Raw genomic sequence first — 23,871 nt, forward strand, 5'->3', positions numbered from 1 at the left:
CCTCCTACCTATATCCTCCATGTCTCGGCACGAATGGAAAGGAGACATGCACCGACAGTTTAAACCAGTACGGCGGTACCTCTCGGCTTGCGCCGGCTAAAGGTTCACGCCGTAGAGGAGGGAGATCGGGGAATACTTTAGCGATTTTGGTTTGAGGGACTACCAAAAGAGAAAATCAGCAACATGAACAGCATGTGGTGGATGATCGGTGACTCCTACAGAACAATGTGGCTCGGACTAGTCCCCACTTCAATTTCCCAAAAAGACTCATGGATTCTCGTGTCTTCCTCAATGGTGACCATCTTGTACTAGGATGTGAATCTAACCTTTCTTTCCAGCCGCTCGTACGACACATGGTTACTTGATTTGGACAAGTAGCTCCACTTTTGGCACTAACAATGTTTCATGTATATTCAAACTGGAAGCTAACTGTTTTAGAACCAAATATTGGTTAGGTGACAGATGTGTTTATGTATATTATATTTGTGTGAATTACAAGGCTCTGATAATGATACTTATTCTGATTTTTCGGGTATTATAAAATGTCATTGTAGAGCATATTATCATGCAGACTGAAACAAGATTTTTTGTTGCACCATATAGGTTTAGCGCACAATATGCGACTATCTGAATCGGCACCACTCGGAAACAAATTTATGAAGGACATATTGGTTTCGAGGTTACTATTGGCTACTGCAGTCCATTGCCTTTCCACATTTTGCATATTATTATTCATGTAATATCTGATGCCCTTCTTCCACCTAGATTAAGTTTTACATTACCTGCACCCAATTCATTGTTACAATTTCATGTATTGATCTGATAACCAAATTTATCGTTATGCATTGTGGTTTATTTCTAGGATGTTTCCTAATAGAGGATGCATTTTTTAATAACATGTTGATGTCTTTGTTGGCTAGAAAATCTTTCTTATATTGCTTTTTGAGAAATGGGTAATTTTATTGTTATTTTGTTTGGGTGATACTCGTATTTGTAGGTCTTGAGGATTGTGTTGGGCGTGCTGGGAAAAAACGGAATGTTGTATAAAGGTACACGCTGTGAAAATCTGATATTTGTTTGTGTGTACCTCTGATTTTAAATTTAACTTTACTGGCATATATTATAATGTTAATGAGGAAACACGGTTGTTCTTGGTAATAGAGGAAGAAATATATGTTAACTGCACGTGGTTCCCCTAGATGAGGATTATGGAGTTGCTTATATAAGTGTGATTATGTGTTTACTTCGACGAAAGCTTTTATTTAATTACGCAAGCCCGCCCTGATAGGATCGGCCTTAATAGAAGTTTTCTTATGCTGCTTAGGGCTATTAAAACACGAAAATAACAAATGCAACTTGCCAATTCATAGGGAGACAATATAGATATTTGCGGTGACTATCTTTTTTCGAAATGTATTTTTTCGAAATAGAGGGAATGCCACTAGCCTCTGCATCGAAAATATGCATACAATTTCTTTAATTGATTTATTCAACAAAGATCCGACAAAGATCATACATCACGTAACAACTACACACCTGACAATGAGTGAAGATCATGTCAGCATGTACTTATTCCCTAGAAAACAATGAAAAAATCCTATCAACCAGGGAACCAGTAACATCGCATACCCTAAGAACCCTCTAAGCGAACGGGAGTACTCATCCTGTATAGTAGACTCATAGAGAGCACCTCATGCACACGCCGTCTCCGCGATCAACCGTTGAGCCATCTTTAAGGGCGAGATCTATATAGCCCCTATCAGGACTACCATCGATGCCACCATGACAAAAGATAGTGCCTCCACCCTGCACGTGTCCACCATCCAGCGACCTACGTCGAGGTTCCAATGCACCGTGCAAACTCATATGTGTTTTGCCGCTACACGCGAGTGAGATGTTGAGATGATTTTGGGTTGTGTGCTACAAAAATATTGTGAGAAGATGTAAACATGGTTATCTAATCATTGCTTATGTGCTTTGACTTTTTATCGAGATTTTCATGCGACATGTGACCGTTGGGGGTTTGCTGCGATCACTAGTGTGTTGTTGTGTATCCATATTTTTTCGATGCATTTAGTTTCCAAATTGCTGAGAAATTTTTATACGGTTATAACCCACTTCGTTAAGTAAAAATTTAAAGCACATATGCAACGATTAGGAAATATTTTATGCATGTGGTAGCCCGGCTCACTGATGCATGTAAAATGCATACATGAACTTTGATAAGATTCGTAGCATAGAAAATAAAAAATTCCTACCGCAAGAACGAAAACCAAGCCAAGATGCAATCTAAAAGATGGGAGCAACGAGAAGATCATGAGACTAACCCTTGAAGATTTCCAAAGCCTACGAGATTAGATCTCGTTGTTGCAGAAGATGATCACTTGCCGCTTTCAAAAGCGCGTAGAAGATCTTGACGGTGCCACAGTCGGGCAGCACCTCCGTACTCAGTCACACGTTCGGTTTTGATGACGACGTCCTTCTCCCCGTTCCAGCGGGCAGCGGAAGTAGTAGATCCTCCACGGAATCCCGACAGCACGACGGCGTGGTGGCGGTGGTGGTGGAGATCTCCGGCAGGGCTTCGCCAAAGCTTATGCGGGACAGGTGGAGGAGGGAGGCGACTAGGGTTTGGGGAGAGGGGGCGCCGGCCTTGGTGCCTCTAGGGGGTGAGGCCAAGGTGGTGTTGTGGTCTCTGGCCCACTCCCCTTGTCCCTCATTATATAGGTGGAACCCCCAAGGGTTGGCCCAAGTCTTCGAATAAGACTCCAATTCAAAAACTGCCATATGGACGAATCCTACTTGGGGTGGGACTCTCCCCTTTCCCTTGGTGGGGTGGTCGGCCCCCTTTGGTGGAGTCCACCTGGGACTCCTCCCCCCTTTGGCTGGCCGGCCATGGTTGGTGGAGTCCCACCTTCCGCGGTGATTTCTTCCGGACTTTTCTAGAACCTTCTAGAACCTTCCATAAAAACACCGGATCATTTTCAAACCTAGAAAATGACTTCCTATATATGAATCTTATTTTCCGGACCATTCCGGACCTCCTCGTGATGTCCTGGATCCTATGCGAGACTCCGAACAAACATTCGAACTCCATTCCATATACCATATATACTTAAAACGATATCAAACCTTAAGTGTGTCACCCTACGGTTTGTGAACTATGTAGACATGGTTGAGACTCTTCTCCGACCAATAACCAATAGCGGGATCTGGAGATCCATAATGGCTCCCACATATTCAACGATGACTTTTAGTGATCGAATGAACCATTCACATACGATACCAATTCCCTTTGTCACGCGATATTTTACTTGTCCGAGGTTTGATCATCGGTATCACTCTATACCTTGTTCAACCTCGTCTCCTGACAAGTACTCTTTACTCGTACCGTGGTATGTGGTCTCTTATGAACTTTAGTGATCGATTGAACCATTTACATACGATAACTTTAGTGATCGATTGAACCATTTACATACGATAACTTAGTCCCTTTGTCTCGCGATATTTTACTTGTCCGAGGTTTGATCATCGGTATCTTCATACCTTGCTCAACCTCGTCTCTGACAAGTACTCTTTACTCATACCGTGGCATGTCATCTCTTATGAACCATTCATATGCTTGCAAGCTAATCAGACGACATTCCACCGAGAGGGCCCAGAGTATATCTATCCGTCATCGGGATGGACAATATCCCACTCTTGATCCATATGCCTCAACTCATACTTTCTGAATACCTAATCCCACCTTTATAACCACCCATTTACGCAGTGGTGTTTGGTGTAATCAAAGTACCCTTCCGGTACAAGTGATTTACATGATCTCATGGTCGAAGGACTAGGTAACTATGTATCGAAAGCTAATAGCAAATTGAACTTAATGACGTGATCTTATGCTACGCTTAATTGGGTGTGTCCATTATATCATTCATCTAATGACATAACCTTGTTATTAATAACATCCAATGTTCATGATCATGAAACTATGATCATATATTAATCAACAAGCTAGTTATACAAGAGGCTTACTAGGGACTCCATATTGTTTACATAACACACATGTATCAATGTTTCGGTTAATACAATTATAGCATGGTATGCAAACATTTATCATAAACATAAAGATATACAATAACCACTTTATTATTGCCTCTTGGGCATATCTCCAACAGTCTCCCACTTGCACTAGAGCCAATAATTTAGATTACATTGTAAGGTACCTAACACCCATGACATTCTGGTGTTGGTCATGCTTTGCCCTAGGGAGAGCTTTAGTAAACGGATCTGCCACATTCAGATATGTGTGTACTTTGCAAATCTTTACTTCTCCATCTTCGATGTACTCGCGAACCAAATGAAAACGCAGCTTGATATGCTTTAGCTTCTTGTGTGACCTTGGTTCTTGTGCATTGGCGATGGCACCCATGTTGTCACAATAAATGACTAGTGGGTCCAATGCACTAGGAACCACACCAAGCTCAACAATGAACCTCTTCATCCATACCGCTTTCGATGAAGCCTCCGAAGCCGCTATGTATTCCGATTCAGTTGAAGACTCCGCCACCGTGCACTGCTTGGAGCTACTCCAGCTTACTGCAGCACCATTCAATATAAACACGTACCCAGACTGAGACTTAGAGTCATCAGGATCAGTGTTCCAACTTGCATCGGTGTAACTGGTTACAACGAGCTCTTGGTCACCGCCATAACAAAGAAACATATCCTTAGTCCTTTTCAAGTAATTCAGGATATTCTTGACCGCTGTCCAGTGTTCCATTCCTGGATCACTTTGATATCTGCTGGTCAAACTAAAAGCATGAGCGATATCCGGTCTAGTACACAACATAGCATACATGATAGAGCCTACTACCGAGGCATAGGGGATCTGATTCATCCTTTCTCTTTCTTCTGCCGTAGCTGGACCTTGAGTCTTACTCAAGACCTTACCTGGCAACATAGGCAAGAACCCTTTCTTACTTTCATCCATTCTAAACTTCTTTAGAATCTTGTCCACGTATGTACTCTGTGAAAGCCCTATTAGGCGTCTTGATCTATCTCTATAAATCTTGATGCCTAAAATGTATGCTGATTCACCAAGGTCTTTCATTGAAAAACACTTATTCAAATAACCATTTATACTGCTTAATAGTTCTATATCATTCCCAATCAATAATATGTCATCTACATATAATATCAGGAATGCTACAGAGCTCCCACTCACTTTCTTGTAAATACAAGCCTCTCCATGACACTGTATAAACCCGAAGTCTTTGATCACCTTATCAAAGCCTCGGTTCCAACTCCGGGATGCTTGCTTCAGTCCATAAATGGAACGCTAAAGTTTGCATACCTTGTCAGCATTTTTAGGATCGACAAAACCTTTGGGTTGTACCATATACAACTCTTCCTCAATGTCACCATTAAGGAACGCCGTTTTGACATCCATCTGCCAAATCTCATAATCGAAAAATGCAGCTATTGCTAACAAAATCTGTTGGAGATATGCCCAAGAGGCAATAATAAAAGTGGTTATTATATATCTTTATGTTTATGATAAATGTTGAGAGTGGATTTGGTGTTCAGGGGGGTACGTAAGCACGGTCTAGCTATCGTTGGATCAACATTGAGATTCCCTTCATGGCTCACGGCGACCAAACGACGTCCATATGTTTTCTGGGTGTGGTTATCCCCTAAATCACGCCCACCAACACCAAGTCAAAAAGAAAAACACCCCACTCCTGTCGACGGCGATGTAGGGGCGGCGCACGGGGACCCTCGAGCTCCTATCGATGGCGATGTCGGGGAGGCCGGAGGAACGGCCGCGAGCAAGGTTGGGCGGAGGCGCTCTTGGGAAAAGCTCTCCACCACTCGACGATTGCGGCGAAGGAGACGGACAGCGCCTGCCAGAGCCGCGCGAGGGTCCTGATCCTGCGGCGCGCGGCCTTCCTGCCGGCGTCGAGGCCTTTGAGAAGGTCGGCGGAGCTGAGACGCGCGTCCCCGAGCCTGCCCTGCGTGGCGGCGAGCGCGGTGAAGGGCTTCCGAGCGCGGCGAGACGTCGGCGAGGCCGGCGCCGAGCTGCCGTGGAGCGCGTTCTTGAGCGGGCGGTAGCGGAGGCGGATCCGCTCGATGTCGCGGAGGAAGTGGTTGCGAGAGGAAGGACGCGACGGCTGTCTCGTGGTTGTAGGCGGCGAGGAGGCCATTGCCGCCCGCGCCGCACGAAGGAGCTCGGTGAGCGCGTATGGATTACGGGGCGGGGCGAACGCCCGCGTGGAGGTGCGACCATCCCCCGAGGCCGCCGGCGCCGGCGCCGTGCTGAAGTTGCTCGACGAGCGCGTTCGGATCTTGGGGGGCGGACGCAGCCCCGAATCGAGGAGCACTCGTAGCTTCCGTGATTTCTTCTTGCGGGTACGGTTGAGGGACGGTGGAAGAGGCGCGGAGGGCGCTAGCACCGCGGCCGCGCAACGGTCGGGCGGACGTGCTCGCGGGTGGTCGCGGCGGGTCGAGACGACCGTGCTCGCTCGCGGCAAGTCGGGGACTATGTAACCGGCGACTAGCGGAGGATGTGTCGAGCGCGGGGTCGATCAAGGCCAAGCCCTTGGTGTACATCCCGCTCACGAGGGCGTTGAGGACGGCAGCGACGATGCGAGACCTGTGCTAGATAGGGAGTGGACGCCGATGGATGCCCAGGAACGCCACGGTGCACTTCATCGAGAGGATGCCGATCTCCATGTCTGCTTTTATTAATTTCTCTCGTTACGATTCTCTCGGGAATCTTGCCTCGGTGAACACTATTGATGGTGAATTTGGTGATGACTTCAGTTGACTTTTCTTAATCCCTTGAATGGACATTGTGGTTCCTAGTTTCTAATTAACCTTTTAAGTTAATTTTTAATTCGCAAACAGACTGTATTATTTTTCCTGAAAATTTCTAGAGGTAAAACAATATTTTTCCATTTTTCGGATTTTTTGGAGGTAAATAATAAAATTCTTAGTTGTTAGAAAAGATTCCTGGAGTAAGTTGAAATGTTTTGTTGGAATAATAGGATTTATAGATTTTTTCTGGAGCTAAATAATAAAGTTCTTAGTTGTTAGATATTGTATTCTATGGACAGCCATTCCAGTGCATAGCACCTATGATCAAAAAATCCGCGTCCGTCGGTCATCCCCTTTTAAATCCAAAACTAATAGATGCATGGATATGGCTCTCTCTCTTGCTTCTTTTCTGCCCATAAAAAATGCTGCTTGTTTCTTGTTTTGCTGCTTGGTGCTTTCTTGTTGGCTGTCTTGATCCGTGCGATCGGTGTGTCTTGGCTCTGCGCTTGCTTTTCACACTGTCTTTGGATCTACCAATCTGGGGGCAGGACGAATCAACTTTTTTTAAGGATTACCTGCTGTGTGATCACTTCACGGACCAGCGACGCTGTTAGACACGTGTCGATCATTGCATGCGTGCTCACGTACCCATGTGATCACCGAGCTTCATCCGGATAAATGTTTATATACCATGCTATAATTGTATTAACCGAAACATTGCTACATGTGTGATATGTAAACAACAAAGAGTCCCTAGTATGCCTCTTAACTAGCTTGTTAATTAATGGATGATTAGTTTCATAATCATGAACATTGGATGTTATTAATAACAAGGTTATATCATTGTATGAATGATGTAATGGACACACCCAATTAAGCGTAGCATAAGATCACGTCATTAAGTTATTTGCTATAAGCTTTCGATACATAGTTACCTAGTCCTTATGACCATGAGATCATGTAAATCACTTATACCGGAAAGGTACTTTGATTACATCAAACGCCACTGCGTAAATGGGTGGTTATAAAGGTGGGATTAAGTATCCGGAAAGTATGAGTTGAGGCATATGGATCAACAGTGGGATTTGTCCATCCCGATGACGGATAGATATACTCTGGGCCCTCTCGGTGGAATGTCGTCTAATGTCTTGCAAGCATATGAATAAGTTCATAAGAGACCACATACCACGGTACGAGTAAAGAGTACTTGTCAGGAGACGAGGTTGAATAAGGTATAGAGTGATACCGATGATCAAACCTCAGACAAGTAAAATATCGCGTGACAAAGGGAATTGGTATCGTATGTGAATGGTTCATTCGATCACTAAAAGTCATCGTTGAATATGTGGGAGCCATTATGGATCTCCAGATCCCGCTATTGGTTATTGGTCGGAGAGAGTTCTCACCCATGTCCACATAGTTCACGAACCGTAGGGTGACACACTTAAGGTTTGATGTTGTAATGGTAGAACTTGAATATGGAATGGAGTTCGAAGTATTGTTCGAAGTCTCGGATGGGATCCCAGACATCACGAGGAGTTCCGGAATGGTCCGGAGAATAAGATTCATATATAGGAAGTCATTTTATAAGATTTAAAATGATCCGGTGAATTTATGGAAGGTTCTAGAAGGTTCTAGAAAAGTCCGGAAGAATTCACTTTGGAAGGCGGAGTCCCGGTGGGACTCCTGAAGGAGATATGCCCTAGAGGCAATAATAAAGTGGTTATTATTTATATCTTTATGTTTATGATAAATGTTTATATATCATGCTATAATTGTATTAACCGAAACATTAGTACATGTGTGATATGTAGACAACAAGAAGTCCCTAGTATGCCTCTTAAACTAGCTTGTTGATTAATGGATGATTAGTTTCATAATCATGAACATTGGATGTTATTAATAACAAGGTTATATCATTATATGAATGATGTAATGGACACACCCAATTAAGCGTAGCATAAGATCTCGTCATTAAGTTATTTGCTATAAGCTTTCGATACATAGTTACCTAGTCCTTATGACCATGAGATCATGTAAATCACTTATACCGGAAAGGTGCTTTGATTACACCAAACACCACTGCGTAAATGGGTGGCTATAAAGGTGGGATTAAGTATCCAGAAAGTATGAGTTGAGGCATATGGATCAACAGTGGGATTTGTCCATCCCGATGACGGATATATATACTCTGGGCCCTCTCGGTGGAATGTCGTCTAATGTCTTGCAAGCATATGAATGAGTTCATAAGAGACCACATACCACGGTACGAGTAAAGAGTACTTGTCAGGAGACGAGGTTGAACAAGGTATAGAGTGATACCGAAGATCAAACCTCGGACAAGTAAAATATCGCGTGACAAAGGGAATTGGTATTGTATGTGAATGGTTCATTCGATCACTAAAGTCATCGTTGAATATGTGGGAGCCATTATGGATCTCCAGATCCCGCTATTGGTTATTGGTCGGAGTGAGTACTCAACCATGTCCGCATAGTTCACGAACCGTAGGGTGACACACTTAAAGTTGGATGTTGAAATGGTAGAACTTGAATAAGGAATGGAGTTCGAATATTTGTTCGGAGTCCCGGATGAGATCCCGGACATCACGAGGAGTTCCGGAATGGTCCGGAGAATAAGATTCATATATAGGAAGTCATATTCCAAGTTTGGAAATGATCAGGTGCATTTATGGCAGGTTCTAGAAGGTTCTAGAAAAGTCCGGAAGAAATCACCATGGAAAGTAGAGTCCCGAAGGGACTCCACCTTGCATGGCCAGCCAACCCTAAAGGGGAGGAGTCCAAGATGGACTCCCTAGGGTGGCCGGCCAACCCCCTCATGGAAGGGGAATCCCACCCCAAGTGGGATTCCCACCTTGGGTAGGTTTTCCTACATATGGGAGGTTTTAGTGTTGGGGTCTTATTCGAAGACTTGGACTAGAACTCTTGGGGCTTCCACCTATATAATGAGGGGCATAGAGAGGGGGCTGACCACTTCAGGCCTCAGCCTTGGCCGCACCCCTTAGAGGGCCGGCGCCCAACCCCTCTCTTTCCCCAAACCCTAGCGGTCTCTCTCCTCCACCACATCCCGCACGCTTAAGCGAAGCTCCGCCGGATTTCTCCACCACCACCGACACCACGCCGTCGTGCTGTCGGATTCAAGAGGAGCTACTACTTCCGCTGCCCGCTGGAACGGGGAGGTGGACGTCGTCTTCATCAACAACCGAACGTGTGACCGAGTACGGAGGTGCTGCCCGTTCGTGGCGCCGGAAGCGATCGTGATCAAGATCTTCTACGCGCTTTTGCAAGCGGCAAGTGATCGTCTACCGCAGCAATAAGAGCCTACTCTTATAGGCTTTGGAATCTCTTCAAGGGTTAGTCTTGATCATCCCCTCGTTGCTACCGTCTTCTAGATTGCATCTTGGCTTGGATTGCGTGTTCGCGGTAGGAAAATTTTTGTTTTCTATGCAACGTTATCCTACAGTGGTATCAGAGCCGTGTCTATGCATAGATGGTTGCACGAGTAGAACACAATGGTTTTGTGGGCGTTGATGCTCTTGTTATCTTTAGTTTGAGTACTTTGCATCTTTGTGGCATAGTGGGATGAAGCGGCTCGGACTAACTTTACATGACCGCGTTCATGAGACTTGTTCCTCGTTCGACATGCAACTTGTATTGCATAAGAGGCTTTGCGGGTGTCTGTCTCTCCTACTATAGTAAAGATTCAATTTACTCTTCTATTGACAACATTAGTATCACCGTTGTGGTTCATGTTCGTAGGTAGATTAGATCTCTCTCGAAAACCCTAAACCACGTAAAATATGCAAACCAAATTAGAGGCGTCTAACTTGTTTTTGCAGGGTTTGGTGATGTGATATGGCCATAATATGATGATGAATATGTATGAGATGATCATTATTGTATTATGGCAACCGGCAGGAGCCTTATGGTTGTCTTTAATTTTCATGTTGAGTAGTATTTCAAAGTAGTTGTAATAGTTGCTACATGAGGTGAACAACCATGAAGACGGCGCCATGAACCTTGACGCTACGCCGACAATGATGGAGATCCTGCTCATTGATGATGGAGATCATGTCCGTGCTTTGGAGATGAAGATCGAAGGCGCAAAGACAAAAGGGCCATATCATATCACATATGAACTGCATGTGATGTTAATCCTTTTATGCATCTTATTTTGCTTAGATCGCGACGGTAGCATTATAAGATGATCCCTCACATTAATATCAAGATAATAAAGTGTTCTTCCCTCGTATGCACCGTTGTAACAAATTCGTCGTTGAAGCATCTCGTGATGATCGGATGTGATAGATTCAACGATTCACATACAACGGGTGTAAGCCATGTTGCACACGCGGAATACTTGGGTTTGCTTGACGAGCCTAGCATGTCTGAGACATGGCCTCGGGACAACGGAAACCGAAAGGTTGAACACGAGTCATATGGATGATATGATCAACATGTAGATGTTCACCATTGAAGCTACATCATCTCACGTGATGATCGGTTTTTGGTGTAGTGAATTTGGATCGTGTACCACTTAACAACTATGAGGGATGTTGTATTAAGTGGGAGTTCATTAGTAATTAGATTAAAACATGAACTAATTATCATAAACATAGTCTGAGTAGTATTTTGAATTAATTTTGTAGTATTGGCATCCATATTCTACCATGCGCTAGTCTTGTTAGTGAGATAGAAATACTGTTAAAATCTGATAAGAAACTTTACGGTTTGGTACCGTATTGTTAATGAATCAAGAATTGATTAAGTCCTATTGCAAACTTTTAGTAAACCTCACATTGTTGATTCAAAGAGCTGTGATTTCAATTAGTACATAAAGTTATCTTGTCTCCGTGAAACTTGAAGTTCAAATCTGTTTGAAAAGTAAGGAGCTGAAAATTTAGTTTTCAGAAATAATCAAGGTATGAGATATATGTGATATCTAAGACCTTATTGCAAGATGATAGAATATAATTTGGTGAGACTACATGAACTCATAAGTTTTATGGGAATGTACGAAGGTTGAAGACGCAAGGCGTCACAATCCTCCAACTATTGGGGCACTACGGATATTCGCACATCCATGAAGTGACCATCCTTAATATGTACCGTTACTAAAACTCGTCGTTTCGAAGCATCACGTGATGATCGGGTGTGATAGATTCTACGTGTGCATACAACGGGTGCAAGCTAGATTTGCACATGCAAATACCAAGGTTAAAACTTTACGAGCCTAGCATGTACAGACATGGTCTCGGAAAGTCGTCATGATATGATGGATAAAATTATGAGTGAAATTGTTCATCATATTACAAAGTTACTAATAGTGAAATCTGGAACACTTGTCATATGATGATCAACTTCAAAGTAAGAACCTCAAGGTTATTGGTATTTGACCAACAAACCTAGAAGTTAATGATGTTGAAGTGTTTTTCTGAATAATGAGGAAAGCTAAAAGAGAAAGCGCAAAAGATATTTTGGCAAAAGAAAAGAGAAGACTAGAAAGTCTAGCTCAAGTGTATATAAATGATATACATGTTATGGTTGTATTCCTAGTTAACTCACACTATGAAATTCTTGGGTATTAGTACTATATTGGTTGGTATGAAGTGTCATACAAAACAACGCAATACAAGAATACAATGGCCTAAGTGACTGACAAGGAATATGATAGGAATGCACGTCAGGAACAAAAATAAAGTGTTATTATGTTCGTCATTGGCATTCTATCTAGCCCTTAGAATTTATAATAAAGAGCTTAATAAATTGTTATTTTGCTCTGGTCAAATAAAAACAATGAGTTGTTTAAATTATGACATTACTCCATGTACGATGGATAAGTTATTATAAATCTTAATGGTGAAACACACATACATAACACTGACGCTAAAATGCCATAAGGCAAATGATTTGAATTCCACTTATTTGTGGAACCGCCATTTAGGTCATGTTAGAAAGGAACGCATAAAGGAACTCCATGCAAATGGATTTTTGGAGTCATTTGATTTTTGAATCATTTGGCGCTTGCAAATCTTTTCTAAAGAGAGTGATTAAAATACCGTTCATAGGCCAAAAGTTGAACGGGCAACTAACTTAGTGAAAAATACATGATGATGTATGTGGTTCACTGGGCATAGTTGTGTGCGGGAGATTCTTCTACTTCATGAAAACTTTCAAAAACAATGAATTGAGTATATATGTGGATATATTCAATAAGGAAAAGTTTGAAACATTTTGAATGGATTCAAATAAATTTCAGCATGAAGTGGAAATCATCGTAATAGAAAAGTCAAATATCTATGATTGGATCATGGTGGAAATATTTGAGTTACGAGTTTTAGCGAACATCTAAGAGAGTTATGAAATTGTTCTACAACTCACGTTTCTTGGAGTATCATAGTGATGATGAAGTATCCGAGAGATGTATCCAAACCTTGTTGGATTAATGATGAGATAAAATATTATGACGCCATTATATTTTTGTGGATTATGCTTTAGTGACTACCGCTTTTACACTTAATAGAGCATCATCATGATCCGTTGAAATGACACCATACGAGTTATGGTATGGGTATGAATCCTAATAGTCTTTTCTTAAAATTTTGGTATGCATAGCATAAGTAAATATGTTTACAACCAAAATCGGATGAATGTCTTTGTTGGTTATCCCAGAGAATTGATTGGGAATTCTTCCCACTATGTAGACAAAGACAAAAGTGTTTGTCAATGTTTCTTATTTCCAAGAAATTGTTTCTAGTGAAGTATTTGAGTGGGAGGACAATATAATTTGATAAGGTTTATGAACCTGAGCATAATGATCGATGTAGCGCAAAGCATCGGAAATTGATTCCTAAGCGACCACGACGATCATGGCTCCCATGACTACAAAGTGTTTTAGCCATGGAAATCGAAGTACATATTGAACCTTGTAGGTATGGTTTACTTTGTGATCAAATAAATGATTTGTGGACAAAGGATTGATTATGAACAATGATAAACCAACTACAAACAAAGAAGCTATGATGGGCCCTGACTCCGTTAAAATGGCTATACGCCATGAAATCCAAGATAGATGAATACTTTTTGAAAGTAAATGGATCTATAAAATTGATGGACTTGGATGAAATATCCTTGAAAAAGCTTGACCTGTCGAAAAGTTGTTTACGACAAAGTTCAAATAGTTGACTACAACAAGATTAGATCTTCCGTAGCAATGCTTATAGTCTATGTGGATTATTCTAGTAATCACTACATATTTCTTTTATGAGATATGTTAGTAGGATGGCAAAATACATTACTTACCAGAAGTGTGTATTAAAGGTGTATACAAGATCCAACCAAGAGTTTTGCTGGTCCGTGGAATACTAGATAAGTATACGAACTTCAATTGGATGAAGTAAGTATCACGGAGTTAGAATCTTCACCAGATGAAATAGTCAAAGAGTTTTTGATTTCATCAGAAACGATGAAGAGGCTTGCATTTGCAAGAAATTAAGTGGGAGCGCTAAGACATATTTATAATACTTTATGTAGGTGACATATAGTTGGTTATAAATGATGTAATTATATACTTGATTAAAAGGTTTCATCGAGAAATTAATTTCAATGAAAGGATATGGACTGAAACATATCTAGTGTCAAGATCTATGAAGATAGATTGAAACACATAATAAGTTTAAGTCAAAGTACATAGAATGGATATTGAAGTAGTTCAATATAGAAATATTAAGAAAATGTTCTTGTCATGTGAAGGATTAACGAGACTTGAGTGTGTCTGACACTCGATGAGTAAAAACACATGAGTGATTTTAGATCACGAATAATATGTACACAATCAGATATCATGTGCTATAAAGTGTTATGAGCATATACTAATGATTCATATGATGATCATTGGACAACAGTAAGAATATCCTTGAGTACTTTAGAAGAACTAAGGATATATATATATATTTGTATGAAGAAATGACAAACAAATCGCTGTAAGGTGTTACACCGATATTGGTTTTGTCACATATAAAATATAATTTCAATTTCAAATTAGACTAAGTATTGTTTAAAAGGTAGCACAATGAGCTAGAAGTAGTCTATGCTAGATTTAGAAGAGTTCTAAATATTGTGACGGATTCTACAAAAGAAGGCAGAGTATGTCATTGTTTTGACAATGACAAAGGATGTTAAGTCAAGAGGTTCTTTGAGAACTTGGTGTAGTTCGACAGAGTCGAACTTTGAAGCTATATTGTGTGTGACAATGTTAGTGACATATTTCAGACCGCATGGAATTAAGGTTCCACCAGAAGACCAAACATATTAAATGCCGACTCATTTGGAAATGAGTGACGCGTTGAGACGCAAATGAATTACAAAATACATACGGTTCTGAGCATGTCAGATCCGTTGACTAAAACCTCTCCCGTGAGCAAAACATGATAAAGCACCGGAAGGACAAGGTGTTATATCTTTACAAATGTAAACTAGATTATTGACTCTAGTGCAAGTGGGAGACTGAAGGAGATATGCCCTAGAGGCAATAATAAAGTGGTTATTATTTATATCTTTATGTTTATGATAAATGTTTATATATCATGCTATAATTGTATTAACCGAAACATTAGTACATGTGTGATATGTAGACAACAAGAAGTCCCTAGTATGCCTCTTAAACTAGCTTGTTGATTAATGGATGATTAGTTTCATAATCATGAACATTGGATGTTATTAATAACAAGGTTATATCATTATATGAATGATGTAATGGACACACCCAATTAAGCGTAGCATAAGATCTCGTCATTAAGTTATTTGCTATAAGCTTTCGATACATAGTTACCTAGTCCTTATGACCATGAGATCATGTAAATCACTTATACCGGAAAGGTACTTTGATTACACCAAACACCACTGCGTAAATGGGTGGCTATAAAGGTGGGATTAAGTATCCAGAAAGTATGAGTTGAGGCATATGGATCAACAGTGGGATTTGTCCATCCCGATGACGGATAGATATACTCTGGGCCCTCTCGGTGGAATGTCGTCTAATGTCTTGCAAGCATATGAATGAGTTCATAAGAGACCACATACCACGGTACGAGTAAAGAGTACTTGTCAGGAGACGAGGTTGAACAAGGTATAGAGTGATACCGAAGATCAAACCTCGGACAAGTAAAATATCGCGTGACAAAGGGAATTGGTATTGTATGTGAATGGTTCATTCGATCACTAAAGTCATCGTTGAATATGTGGGAGCCATTATGGTTCTCCGTATCCCGCTATTGGTTATTGGTCGGAGTGAGTACTCAACCATGTCCGCATAGTTCACGAACCGTAGGGTGACACACTTAAAGTTGGATGTTGAAATGGTAGAACTTGAATAAGGAATGGAGTTCGAATATTTGTTCGGAGTCCCGGATGAGATCCCGGACATCACGAGGAGTTCCGGAATGGTCCGGAGAATAAGATTCATATATAGGAAGTCATATTCCAAGTTTGGAAATGATCCGGTGCATTTATGGCAGGTTCTAGAAGGTTCTAGAAAAGTCCGGAAGAAATCACCATGGAAAGTAGAGTCCCGAAGGGACTCCACCTTGCATGGCCAGCCAACCCTAAAGGGGAGGAGTCCAAGATGGACTCCCCTAGGGTGGCCGGCCAACCCCCCTCATGGAAGGGGGGAATCCCACCCCAAGTGGGATTCCCACCTTGGGTAGGTTTTCCTACATATGGGAGGTTTTAGTGTTGGGGTCTTATTCGAAGACTTGGACTAGAACTCTTGGGGCTTCCACCTATATAATGAGGGGCATAGAGAGGGGGCTGACCACTTCAGGCCTCAGCCTTGGCCGCACCCCTTAGAGGGCCGGCGCCCAACCCCTCTCTCTCCCCAAACCCTAGCGGTCTCTCTCCTCCACCACATCCCGCACGCTTAAGCGAAGCTCCGCCGGATTTCTCCACCACCACCGACACCACGCCGTCGTGCTGTCGGATTCAAGAGGAGCTACTACTTCCGCTGCCCGCTGGAACGGGGAGGTGGACGTCGTCTTCATCAACAACCGAACGTGTGACCGAGTACGGAGGTGCTGCCCGTTCGTGGCGCCGGAAGCGATCGTGATCAAGATCTTCTACGCGCTTTTGCAAGCGGCAAGTGATCGTCTACCGCAGCAATAAGAGCCTACTCTTATAGGCTTTGGAATCTCTTCAAGGGTTAGTCTTGATCATCCCCTCGTTGCTACCGTCTTCTAGATTGCATCTTGGCTTGGATTGCGTGTTCGCGGTAGGAAAATTTTTGTTTTCTATGCAACGTTATCCTACAACTCCACCACCCATGGCCGGCCAACCCTAGAGGGGGGAGTCCAAGGTGGACTCCACCAAGGGGGCCGGCCACCCCCCCTCATGGAAGGGTGGGAATCCCACTTGGGTGGGAGTCCCACCTTGGGTAGGTTTCCCTACTACATGGAAGGTTTTGGGTTGGGGTCTTATTCGAAGACTTGTAGTCCAACACTTGGGGGTTCCACCTATATAATGAGGGGCATAGGGGAGGGGGCCGGCCACCAAAAAGCCACAAGCTGGCCGCACCCCTTGAGGCCGGCCATCCCCTCTCCCAAACCCTAGCCGCCCCCTCTCTCCTCCACCTCTCCCGCAACGCTTAGCGAAGCTCCACCGGAGTTCTCCATCGCCACCGCCACCACGCCGTCGTGCTGCCGGATTCAAGGAGGAGCTACTACTTCCGCTGCCCGCTGGAAGGGGAGAAGGACGTCATCTTCATCAACACCGAACGTGTGACCGATGATACGTCTCCGACGTATCGATAATTTCTTATGTTCCATGCCACATTATTGATGTTATCTACATGTTTTATGCACACTTTATGTCATATTCGTGCATTTTCTGGAACTAACCTATTAACAAGATGCCGAAGTGCCGATTCTTTGTTTCTGCTGTTTTTGGTTTCAGAAATCCTAGTAAGGAAATATTCTCGGAATTGGACGAAATCAAAGCCTGTGGGCCTATTTTCTCACGAAGCTTCCGGAAGTCCGAAGGAGAGACGAAGAGGGGCCACTGAGGGGCCACACCCTAGGCGGCGCGCCCCCTTGGCCGCGCGGCCTGTGGTGTGGGGCCCCGTGCCGCCTCTTGACCTACCCTTTCGCCTATAAAAAGTCTCCGTGACGAAAACCCCGATCGAGAACCACGATACGGAAAACCTTCCAGAGACGCCGCCGCCGCCGATCCCATCTCGGGGGATCCAGAGATCGCCTCCGGCACCGCCGGGAGAGGGGAATCATCTCCCGGAGGACTCTACGCCGCCATGGTCGCCTCCGGTGTGATGTGTGAGTAGTCTACCCCTGGACTATGGGTCCATAGCAGTAGCTAGATGGTTGTCTTCTCCCCATTGTGCTATCATTGTCGGATCTTGTGAGCTGCCTAACATGATCAAGATCATCTATCTGTAATTCTATATGTTGCGTTTGTTGGGATCCGATGAATAGAGAATACTTGTTATGTTGATTATCAAAGTTATATCTATGTGTTGTTTATGATCTTGCATGCTTTCCGTTACTAGTAGATGCTCTGGCGAATTAGATGCTTGTAACTCCACGAGGGATTACTTATGGTCGATAGTGGGTTCATGCCTGCATTGACACCGGGACAAGGATGAGAAAGTTCTAAGGTTGTGTTGTGCTGTTGCCACTAGGGATAAAACATTGATGCTATGTCTAAGGATGTAGTTGTTGATTACATTACGCACCATACTTAATGCAATTGTCTGTTGCTTTGCAACTTAATACCGGAGGGGTTCGGATGATAACCCGAAGGTGGACTTTTTAGGCATAGATGCGGTTGGATGGCGGTCTATGTACTTTGTCGTAATGCCCAATTAAATCTCACTATACTCATCATGATATGTATGTGCATGGTCATGCTCTCTTTATTTGTCAATTGCCCAACTGTAATTTGTTCACCCAACATGTCGTTCGTCTTATGGGAGAGACACCTCTAGTGAACTGTGGACCCCGGTCCAATTCTCTTTCTTGAAGTACAATCTCTTGCACATCTTGTTCTCTTGTTTTCTCGCAAACAATCATCTTCCACACAATACGGTTAATCCTTTGTTACAGCAAGCCGGTGAGATTGACAACCTCACTGTTTCGTTGGGGCAAAGTACTTTGGTTGTGTTGTGCAGTTCCACGTTGGCGCCGAATCTCGGTGTTGCGCCGCACTACATCCCGCCGCCATCAACCTTCAACGTGCTTCTTGGCTCCTCCTGGTTCGATAAACCTTGGTTTCTTTCTCGAGGGAAAACTTGCCGCTGTGCGCATCATACCTTCCTCTTGGGGTTGCCCAACGAACGTGTGAAATACACGCCATCAAGCATATTTTCTGGCGCCGTTGCCGGGGAGATCAAGACACGCTGCAAGGGGAGTCTCCACTTCTCAATCTCTTTACTTTGTTTTTGTCTTGCTTAGTTTTATTTACTACTTTGTTTGCTGCACTAAATCAAAATACAAAAAAATTAGTTGCTAGTTTTACTTTATTTGTTATCTTGTTTGCTATATCAAAAACACAAAAAAAATTAGTTTACTTGCATTTACTTTATCTAGTTTGCTTTATTGTCTTGCACTCTATATTAAAATACAAAAAAAATTAGTTACTTTTGTTACCATGTCTAGCTCTGAACCTGTTACTTCTTCGCCTGAAGAATTAGTCTTCACTTTTAAACAAGGGGATGAGGAGAGTTTTAAGGATGCTTGGTCTAGAATTTTTACTTCTTATCGTAAAACTGAACCTCAAATGACTCTAAGTTTGCTCCTCAAGGTAATTTTTATTTTGGTCTTATGGTTCGCTATAGATATGCTTTGGATACTTTAGTGGGAGGAGATTTCCTTCATTGCAATGGGGATCAAGCTTTTAATGCCATAAAGAAGTTGGTTGCATCACATGATTCAGCTAATAACTTTGATTCAGTTCTCACTAGCATTTATAGTAGATTAAATAATCTCGAGATAAGTACATCTCGCTTGAATGATAATTATTGCCATGTTCGTAATCGTCTTGAACAAGTTTTAGTGAACTCTAAACTCTCAATGTGGGATCCTGCTGTTAAAATTGTCATCGGTGATCGAAGTCTCCATGCCTACTGTGATATTATGTATGAATTTTGCCTTATGCCTGAAAGTATTTATAAATATTTGAAACTTTGGGGAGTCGAGGAAGGAGGAGAAGAAATAACTCTCATTGATAACTCTACTATAATTCCTAAAGGAATAGCCGCAGGTGTACATACAACCATTCTTGGAAGAACAATATCCATTGATTATCTTGTTGTTGAAACAGGAAAACTCACACTCGGAAGATCCCTGCTGAAACTATTGGGAGCAGTCATTGATGTGGGAGAAGGCACTCTGAAATTCACCTCTATACCGGGGGAAACTCATACATTTCCTAAACCAAAGGGAAAGAAAAACGATAAGAAAGGTAAGGGTAAGTCCCAAGGTAAGGTTGACACTTCACCCTTCGATAATACTTGATACACACTTTCTGCGCCTAGCTGAAAGGCGTTAAAGAAAAGCGCTTATGGGAGACAACCCATGTTTTTACCTACAGTACTTTGTTTTTATTTTGTGTCTTGGAAGTTGTTTACTACTGTAGCAACCTCTCCTTATCTTAGTTTTGTGTTTTGTTGTGCCAAGTTAAGCCGTTGATAGAAAAGTAAGTACTAGATTTGGATTACTGCACAGTTCCAGATTTCTTTGCTGTCACGAATCTGGGTCCACCTCCCTGTAGGTAACTCAGAAAATTAAGCCAATTTACATGCATGATCCTCAGATATGTACGCAACTTTCATTCAATTTGAGCATTTTCATTTGAGCAAGTCTGGTGCCATTTTAAAATTCGTCAATACGAACTGTTCTGTTTTGACAGATTCTGCCTTTTATTTCGCATTGCCTCTTTTGCTATGTTGGATGAATTTCTTTGATCCACTAATGTCCAGTAGCATTATGCAATGTCCAGAAGTGTTAAGAATGATTGTGTCACCTCTGAATATGTCAATTTATAATGTGCACTAACCCTCTAATGAGTTGTTTCGAGTTTGGTGTGGAGGAAGTTTTCAAGGATCAAGAGAGGAGTATGATGCAACATGATCAAGGAGAGTGAAAGCTCTAAGCTTGGGGATGCACCCGGTGGTTCACCCCTGCATATATCAAGAAGACTCAAGCTGTCTAAGCTTGGGGATGCCCAAGGCATCCCCTTCTTCATCGACAACATTATCAGGTTCCTCCCCTGAAACTATATTTTTATTCCATCACATCTTATGTGCTTTTTCTTGGAGCGTCGGTTTGTTTTTTGTTTTTGTTTTGTTTGAATAAAATGGATCCTAGCATTCACTTTATGGGAGAGAGACACGCTCCGCTGTAGCATATGGACAAGTATGTCCTTGGTTTCTACTCATAGTATTCATGGCGAAGTTTCTCCTTCGTTAAATTGTTATATGGTTGGAATTGAAAAATGATACATGTAGTAATTGCTATAAATGTCTTGGGTAATGTGATACTTGGCAATTGTTGTGCTCATGATTAAGCTCTTGCATCGTATGCTTTGCACCCATTAATGAAGAAATACATAGAGCATGCTAAAATTTGGTTTGCATATTTGGTTTCTCTAAGGTCTAGATAATTTATAGTATTGAGTTTGAACAACAAGGAAGACGGTGTAGAGTCTTATAATGTTTTCAATATGTCTTTTATGTGAGTTTTGCTGCACCGGTTCATCCTTGTGTTTGTTTCAAATAAGCCTTGCTAGCCTAAACCTTGTATCGAGAGGGAATACTTCTCATGCATCCAAAATACTTGAGCCAACCACTATGCCATTTGTGTCCACCATACCTACCTATACTACATGGTATTTTCCGCCATTCCAAAGTAAATTGCTTGAGTGCTACCTTTAAACAATTCAAAATTTATCACCTCTGATTTGTGTCAATGTTTTATAGCTCATGAGGAAGTATGTGGTGTTTATCTTTCAATCTTGTTGGGCAACTTTCACCAATGGACTAGTGGCTTCATCCGCTTATCCAATAATTTTGCAAAAAGAGCTGGCAATGGGATTCCCAGTCCCAAATTAATTAACAAAAATAGGCACTCCTCCATGGTATGTGATTGTTGGACGGCACCCGAAGGATTCGGTTAGCCATGGCTTGTGTAAGCAAAGGTTGGGAGGAGTGTCATCATAATAAAACTAAAATAAAAAGGCACTCCTTCATGGAATGAGATTGTTGGCAGGCACCCGAGGATTCGGTTAGCCATGGTTTGTGAAAGAAAGGTTGGAAGGAGTGCCACCCAAAATAAAATAAAATGGGAGCCGCTCTTTGAAGGTTTGTCTGGCAAGGGGGTTAGAGTACCCGCTACCATTCGTTGACAACGACATACACCTCTCAAAACTTTATTTTTATGCTTTCTTTATGTTTTCAAAATCAAAGCTCTAGCACAAATATAGCAATCGATGCTTTTCCTCTATGGAGGACCATTCTTTTACTTTTATTGTTGAGTCAGTTCACCTATTTCTCTCCACCTCAAGAAGCAAACACTTGTGTGAACTATGCATTGATTCCTACATACTTGCTTATTGCACTTATTATATTACTCTATGTTGACAATATCCATGAGATATACATGTTACAAGTTGAAAGCAACCGCTGAAACTTAATCTTCTTTTGTGTTGCTTCAATACCTTTACTTTGAATTATTGCTTTATGAGTTAACTCTTATGCAAGACTTAATTGATGCTTGTCTTGAAGTGCTATTCATGAAAAGTCTTTGCTTTATGATTCACTTGTTTACTCATGTCATATACATTGTTTTGATCGCTGCATTCACTACATATGCTTTACAAATAGTATGATCAAGATTATGATGGCATGTCACTCCAGAAATTATCTGTGTTATCGTTTTACCCGCTTCGGGACGAGCGTAACTAAGCTTGGGGATGCTGATACGTCTCGACGTATCGATAATTTCTTATGTTCCATGCCACATTATTGATGTTATCTACATGTTTTATGCACACTTTATGTCATATTCGTGCATTTTCTGGAACTAACCTATTAACAAGATGCCGAAGTGCCGATTCTTTGTTTTCTGCTGTTTTTGGTTTCAGAAATCCTAGTAAGGAAATATTCTCGGAATTGGACGAAATCAAAGCCCAGGGGCCTATTTTCTCACGAAGCTTCCAGAAGTCCGAAGGAGAGACGAAGAGGGGCCACGGAGGGGCCACACCCTAGGGCGGCGCGGCCCCCCCCTTGGCCGCGCGGCCCTGTGGTGTGGGGCCCCCGTGCCGCCTCTTGACCTACCCTTTCGCCTATAAAAAGTCTCCGTGACGAAAACCCCAGTACCGAGAACCACGATACGGAAAACCTTCCAGAGACGCCGCCACCGCCGATCCCATCTCGGGGGATCCAGGAGATCGCCTCCGGCACCCTGCCGGAGAGGGGAATCATCTCCCGGAGGACTCTACGCCGCCATGGTCGCCGCCGGTGTGATGTGTGAGTAGTCTACCCTGGACTATGGGGCCTTAGCTGTAGCTAGATGGTTGTCTTCTCCCCATTGTGCTATCATTGCTCGGATCTTGTGAGCTGCCTAACATAATCAAGATCATCTATCTGTAATTCTATATGTTGCGTTTGTTGGGATCCGATGAATAGAGAATACTTGTTATGTTGATTATCAAAGTTATATCTATGTGTTGTTTATGATCTTGCATGCTTTCCGTTACTAGTAGATGCTCTGGCCAAGTAGATGCTTGTAACTCCAAGAGGGAGTATTTATGCTCGATAGTGGGTTCATGCCTGCATTGACACCTGGGACAGTGACAGAAAGTTCTAAGGTTGTGTTGTGCTGTTGCCACTAGGGATAAAACATTGATGCTATGTCTAAGGATGTAGTTGTTGATTACATTACACACCATACTTAATGCAATTGTCTGTTGCTTTGCAACTTAATACTGGAGGGGGTTCGGATGATAACCTGAAGGTGGACTTTTTAGGCATAGATGCAGTTG

Source organism: Lolium perenne, chromosome 6, assembly GCF_019359855.2.
Source record: "Lolium perenne isolate Kyuss_39 chromosome 6, Kyuss_2.0, whole genome shotgun sequence".
NCBI classification, from domain to species: Eukaryota; Viridiplantae; Streptophyta; class Magnoliopsida; order Poales; family Poaceae; genus Lolium; species Lolium perenne.